Here is a 7,314-nt window from a genome sequence, read left to right on the forward strand (position 1 = left end):
TCTTCCCTGGTCATAGCAACAGTGTAAAACTCCTCTTCCCTGGTCAGTCCAACAGTGTAAAAGTTATTTTCCCTGTTTATTCCAACGGAGTAGAAGTCCTCTTCCCTGGTGAGTCCAACACAGTGTAAAAGTCCTCTTCCCTGGTCAGTCCAACAGTGTAAAAGTCCTCTTCCCTGGTCAGTCCAACAGTGTAAAAGTCCTCTTCCCTGGTCAGTCCAACAGTGTAAAAGTCCTCTTCCCTGGTCAGTCCAACAGTGTAAAAATCCTCTTCCCTGGTCATTACAACGGAGTACAAGTCCTCTTCCCTGGTCAATCCAATGGTGTAAAATTGCTCTTCCCTGGTCATTCCAACACAGTGTAAAATTCTTCTTCCCTGGTCATTCCAACACAGTGTAAAAGTAATATTCCCTGGTCAGTCCAACAGTGTAAAAGGCCTCTTCCCTGGTCAATCCAACGGAGTAAAAGTCCTCTTCCCTGGTCATTCCAACACAGTGTAAAAGTCCTCTTCCCTGGTCAGTCCAACGGTATAAAAGTCCTCTTCCCTGGTCAGTCCAACAGTGTAAAAGTCCTCCTCCCTGATCATTCCAACAGTGTAAAAGCCCTCTTCCCTGGTCAGTCCAACGGTGTAAAAGTCCTCTTCCCTGGTCATTCCAACAGTGTAAAAGTCCTCTTCCCTGGTCAGTCCAACAGTGTAAAAGGCCTCTTCCCTGGTCATAGCAACAGTGTAAAAGTCCTCTTCCCTGGTCAGTCCAACAGTGTAAAAGTTCTCTTCCCTGGTATTTCCAACAGTGTAAAAGTCATCTTCCCTGGTTATTCCAACGGAGTAAAAGTCCTCTTCCCTGGTCAATCCAACACAGTGTAAAAGTCCTCTTCCCTGGTCAGTCCAACACAGTGTAAAAGTCCTCTTCCCTGGTCAGTCCAACAGTGTAAAAGTCCTCTTCCCTGGTCATACCAACAGTGTAAAAGTCCTCTTCCCTGGTCAGTCCAACAGTGTAAAAGTCCTCTTCCCTGGTCAGTCCAACAGTGTAAAAATCCTCTTCCCTGGTCATTCCAACGGAGTACAAGTCCTCTTCCCTGGTCAGTCCAATGGTGTAAAATTCCTCTTCCCTGGTCATTCCAACACAGTGTAAAATTCCTCTTCCCTGGTCATTCCAACACAGTGTAAAAGTAATATTCCCTGGTCAGTCCAACAGTGTAAAAGGCCTCTTCCCTGGTCAATGCAACGCAGTAAAAGTCCTCTTCCCTGGTCATTCCAACACAGTGTAAAAGGCCTCTTCCCTGGTCATTCAAACGGAGTAAAAGTCCTCTTCCCTGATCATTCCAACACAGTGTAAAAGTCCTCTTCCCTGGTCAGTCCAACAGTGTAAAAGTCATCTTCCCTGGTCAGTCCAACAGTGTAAAAGTCCTCCTCCCTGATCATTCCAACAGTGTAAAAGCCCTCTTCCCTGGTCAGTCCAACGGTGTAAAAGTCCTCTTCCCTGGTCATTCCAACAGTGTAAAAGTCCTCTTCCCTGGTCAGTCCAATGGTGTAAAATTCCTCTTCCCTGGTCATTCCAACACAGTGTAAAAGTAATATTCCCTGGTCAGCCCAACAGTGTAAACGGCCTCTTCCCTGGTCATACCAACAGTGTAAAAGTTCTCCTCCCTGGTCAGTCCAACAGTGTAAAAGGCCTCTTCCCTGGTCATAGCAACAGTGTAAAAGTCCTCTTCCCTGGTCAGTCCAACAGTGTAAAAAACCTCTTCCCTGGTCATACCAACAGTGTAAAAGTCCTCTTCCCTGGTCGGTACAACAGTGTAAAAGGCCTCTTCACTGGTCATACCAACTGTGTAAAAGTCCTCTTCCCTGGTCATTCCAACGGAGTACAAGTCCTCTTCCCTGGTAAGTCCAATGGTGTAAAATTCCTCTTCCCTGGTCATTCCATCACAGTGTAAAATTCCTCTTCCCTGGTCATTCCAACACAGTGTAAATGTAATATTCCCTGGTCAGTCCAACAGTGTAAAAGGCCTCTTCCCTGGTCAATCCAACGGAGTAAAAGTCCTCTTCCCTGGTCATTCCAACACAATGTAAAAGGCCTCTTCCCTGGTCATTCAAACGGAGTAAAAGTCCTCTTCCCTGATCATTCCAACACAGTGTAAAAGTCCTCTTCCCTGGTCAGTCCAACAGTGTAAAAGTCATCTTCCCTGGTCAGTCCAACAGTGTAAAAGTCCTCCTCCCTGATCATTCCAACAGTGTAAAAGCCCTCTTCCCTGGTCAGTCCAACGGTGTAAAAGTCCTCTTCCCTGGTCATTCCAACAGTGTAAAAGTCCTCTTCCCTGGTCAGTCCAACAGTGTAAAAGGCCTCTTCCCTGGTCATAACAACTGTGTAAAAGTCCTCTTCCCTGGTCATTCCAACGGAGTAAAAGTCCTCTTCCCTGGTCAGTCCAACAGTGTAAAAGTTATTTTCCCTGGTTATTCAAACGGAGTAAAAGTCCTCTTCCCTGGTCAGTCCAACACAGTGTAAAAGTCCTCTTCCCTGGTCATTCCAACACAGTGTAAAAGTAATATTCCCTGGTCAGTCCAACAGTGTAAAAGTCCTCTTCCCTGGTCATTCCAACACAGTGTAAAAGTCCTCTTCCCTGGTCAGTCCAACAGTGTAAAAGCCTCTTCCCTGGTCATACCAACAGTGTAAAAGTCCTCCTCCCTGGTCAGTCCAACAGTGTAACAGTTATCTTCCCTGGTCATTCCAAAGGAGTAAAAGTCATCTTCCCTGGTCAGTCCAACAGTGTAAAAGGCCTCTTCCCTGGTCATAGCAACAGTGTAAAACTCCTCTTCCCTGGTCAGTCCAACAGTGTAAAAGTTATTTTCCCTGTTTATTCCAACGGAGTAGAAGTCCTCTTCCCTGGTGAGTCCAACACAGTGTAAAAGTCATCTTCCCTGGTCAGTCCAACACAGTGTAAAAGTCCTCTTCCCTGGTCAGTCCAACAGTGTAAAAGTCCTCTTCCCTGGTCATACCAACAGTGTAAAAGTCCTCTTCCCTGGTCAGTCCAACAGTGTAAAAGTCCTCTTCCCTGGTCAGTCCAACAGTGTAAAAATCCTCTTCCCTGGTCATTCCAACACAGTGTAAAAGGCCTCTTCCCTGGTCAATCCAACAGAGTAAAAGTCCTCTTCCCTGGTCATTCAAACAGAGTAAAAGTCCTCTTCCCTGGTCATTCCAACACAGTGTAAAAGTCCTCTTCCCTGGTCAGTCCAACAGTGTAAAAGTCCTCTTCCCTGATCATTCCAATAGTGTAAAAGCCCTCTTCCCTGGTCAGTCCAACGGTGTAAAAGTCCTCTTCCCTGGTCATTCCAACAGTGTAAAAGTCCTCTTCCCTGGTCAGTCCAACAGTGTAAAAGGCTTCTTCCCTGGTCATAGCAACAGTGTAAAAGTCCTCTTCCCTGGTCAGTCCAACAGTGTAAAAGTTCTCTTCCCTGGTATTTCCAACGGAGTAAAAGTCCTCTTGTCTGATCATTCCAACACAGTGTAAAAGTCCTCTTCCCTGGTCAGTCCAACAGTGTAAACGGCCTCTTCCCTGGTCATTCAAACGGAGTAAAAGTCCTCTTCCCTGATCATTCCAACACAGTGTAAAAGTCCTCTTCCCTGGTCAGTCCAACAGTGTAAAAGTCATCTTCCCTGGTCAGTCCAACAGTGTAAAAGTCCTCCTCCCTGATCATTATTACAGTGTAAAAGCCCTCTTCCCTGGTCAGTCCAACGGTGTAAAAGTCCTCTTCCCTGGTCATTCCAACAGTGTAAAAGTCCTCTTCCCTGGTCCAACAGTGTAAAAGGCCTCTTCCCTGGTCATTCCAACAGTGTAAAAGTCCTCTTCCCTGGTCATTCCAACGGAGTAAAAGTCCTCTTCCCTGGTCAGTCCAACAGTGTAAAAGTTATTTTCCCTGGTTATTCAAACGGAGTAAAAGTCCTCTTCCCTGGTCAGTCCAACACAGTGTAAAAGTCCTCTTCCCTGGTCATTCCAACACAGTGTAAAAGTAATATTCCCTGGTCAGTCCAACAGTGTAAAAGTCCTCTTCCCTGGTCATTCCAACACAGTGTAAAAGTCCTCTTCCCTGGTCAGTCCAACAGTGTAAAGGCCTCTTCCCTGGTCATACCAACAGTGTAAAAGTCCTCCTCCCTGGTCAGTCCAACAGTGTAACAGTTATCTTCCCTGGTCATTCCAAAGGAGTAAAAGTCCTCTTCCCTGGTCAGTCCAACAGTGTAAAAGGCCTCTTCCCTGGTCATAGCAACAGTGTAAAAGTCCTCTTCCCTGGTCAGTCCAACAGTGTAAAAGTTATTTTCCCTGGTTATTCCAACGGAGTAAAAGTCCTCTTCCCTGGTCAGTCCAACACAGTGTAAAAGTCCTCTTCCCTGGTCAGTCCAACACAGTGTAAAAGTCCTCTTCCCTGGTCAGTCCAACAGTGTAAAAATCCTCTTCCTGGTCATACCAACAGTGTAAAAGTCCTCTTCCCTGGTCATTCCAACGGAGTACAAGTCCTCTTCCTGGTCAGTCCAATGGTGTAAAATTCCTCTTCCCTGGTCATTCCAACACAGTGTAAAAGGCCTCTTCCCTGGTCAATCCAACAGAGTAAAAGTCCTCTTCCCTGGTCATTCAAACAGAGTAAAAGTCCTCTTCCCTGGTCATTCCAACACAGTGTAAAAGTCCTCTTCCCTGGTCAGTCCAACGGTGTAAAAGTCCTCTTCCCTGATCATTCCAATAGTGTAAAAGCCCTCTTCCCTGGTCAGTCCAACGGTGTAAAAGTCCTCTTCCCTGGTCATTCCAACAGTGTAAAAGTCCTCTTCCCTGGTCAGTCCAACAGTGTAAAAGCTTCTTCCCTGGTCATAGCAACAGTGTAAAAGTCCTCTTCCCTGGTCAGTCCAACAGTGTAAAAGTTCTCTTCCCTGGTATTTCCAACGGAGTAAAAGTCCTCTTGTCTGGTCATTCCAACACAGTGTAAAAGTCCTCTTCCCTGGTCAGTCCAACAGTGTAAAAGGCCTCTGCCCTGGTCATACCAACAGTGTAAAGGGCCTCTTCCCTGGTCATACCAACAGTGTAAAAGTCATCTTCCTGGTCATAGCAACAGTGTAAAAGTCCTCTTCCCTGGTCAATCCAACACAGTGTAAAAGTCCTCTTCCCTGGTCAGCCCAACACAGTGTAAAAGTCCTCTTCCCTGGTCAGTCCAACAGTGTAAAAATCCTCTTCCCTGGTCATACCAACAGTGTAAAGGCCTCTTCCCTGGTCGGTACAACAGTGTAAAAGGCCTCTTCCCTGGTCATGCCAACTGTGTAAAAGTCCTCTTCCCTGGTCAGTCCAACAGTGTAAAAAACCTCTTCCCTGGTCATACCAACTGTGTAAAAGTCCTCTTCCCTGGTCGGTACAACAGTGTAAATGGCCTCTTCCCTGGTCATACCAACTGTGTAAAAGTCCTCTTCCCTGGTCATTCCAACAGTGTAAAAGTCCTCTTCCCTGGTCAGTCCAACAGTGTAAAAGGCCTCTTCCCTGGTCATAACAACTGTGTAAAAGTCCTCTTCCATGGTCATTCCAACGGAGTAAAAGTCCTCTTCCCTGGTCAGTCCAACAGTGTAAAAGTTATTTTCCCTGGTTATTCAAACGGAGTAAAAGTCCTCTTCCCTGGTCAGTCCAACACAGTGTAAAAGTCCTCTTCCCTGGTCATTCCAACACAGTGTAAAAGTAATATTCCCTGGTCAGTCCAACAGTGTAAAAGTCCTCTTCCCTGGTCATTCCAACACAGTGTAAAAGTCCTCTTCCCTGGTCAGTCCAACAGTGTAAACGGCCTCTTCCCTGGTCATACCAACAGTGTAAAAGTCCTCCTCCCTGGTCAGTCCAACAGTGTAACAGTTATCTTCCCTGGTCATTCCAAAGGAGTAAAAGTCCTCTTCCCTGGTCAGTCCAACAGTGTAAAAGGCCTCTTCCCTGGTCATAGCAACAGTGTAAAAGTCCTCTTCCCTGGTCAGTCCAACAGTGTAAAAGTTATTTTCCCTGGTTATTCCAACGGAGTAAAAGTCCTCTTCCCTGGTCAGTCCAACACAGTGTAAAAGTCCTCTTCCCTGGTCAGTCCAACACAGTGTAAAAGTCCTCTTCCCTGGTCAGTCCAACAGTGTAAAAATCCTCTTCCCTGGTCATACCAACAGTGTAAAAGTCCTCTTCCCTGGTCATTCCAACGGAGTACAAGTCCTCTTCCCTGGTCAGTCCAATGGTGTAAAATTCCTCTTCCCTGGTCATTCCAACACAGTGTAAAAGGCCTCTTCCCTGGTCAATCCAACAGAGTAAAAGTCCTCTTCCCTGGTCATTCAAACAGAGTAAAAGTCCTCTTCCCTGGTCATTCCAACACAGTGTAAAAGTCCTCTTCCCTGGTCAGTCCAACGGTGTAAAAGTCCTCTTCCCTGATCATTCCAATAGTGTAAAAGCCCTCTTCCCTGGTCAGTCCAACGGTGTAAAAGTCCTCTTCCCTGGTCATTCCAACAGTGTAAAAGTCCTCTTCCCTGGTCAGTCCAACAGTGTAAAAGGCTTCTTCCCTGGTCATAGCAACAGTGTAAAAGTCCTCTTCCCTGGTCAGTCCAACAGTGTAAAAGTTCTCTTCCCTGGTATTTCCAACGGAGTAAAAGTCCTCTTGTCTGATCATTCCAACACAGTGTAAAAGTCCTCTTCCCTGGTCAGTCCAACAGTGTAAACGGCCTCTGCCCTGGTCATACCAACAGTGTAAAGGGCCTCTTCCCTGGTCATACCAACAGTGTAAAAGTCATCTTCCCTGGTCATAGCAACAGTGTAAAAGTCCTCTTCCCTGGTCAATCCAACACAGTGTAAAAGTCCTCTTCCCTGGTCAGCCCAACACAGTGTAAAAGTCCTCTTCCCTGGTCAGTCCAACAGTGTAAAAATCCTCTTCCCTGGTCATACCAACAGTGTAAAGGCCTCTTCCCTGGTCGGTACAACAGTGTAAAAGGCCTCTTCCCTGGTCATGCCAACTGTGTAAAAGTCCTCTTCCCTGGTCAGTCCAACAGTGTAAAAAACCTCTTCCCTGGTCATACCAACTGTGTAAAAGTCCTCTTCCCTGGTCGGTACAACAGTGTAAATGGCCTCTTCCCTGGTCATACCAACTGTGTAAAAGTCCTCTTCCCTGGTCATTCCAACAGTGTAAAAGTCCTCTTCCCTGGTCAGTCCAACAGTGTAAAAGGCTTCTTCCCTGGTCATAGAAACAGTGTAAAAGTCCTCTTCCCTGGTCAGTCCAACAGTGTAAAAGTTCTCTTCCCTGGTATTTCCAACGGAGTAAAAGTCCTCTTGTCTGAT

The sequence above is a fragment of the Oncorhynchus keta genome, chromosome 14 (assembly GCF_023373465.1).
Source record: "Oncorhynchus keta strain PuntledgeMale-10-30-2019 chromosome 14, Oket_V2, whole genome shotgun sequence".
NCBI classification, from domain to species: domain Eukaryota; kingdom Metazoa; phylum Chordata; class Actinopteri; order Salmoniformes; family Salmonidae; genus Oncorhynchus; species Oncorhynchus keta.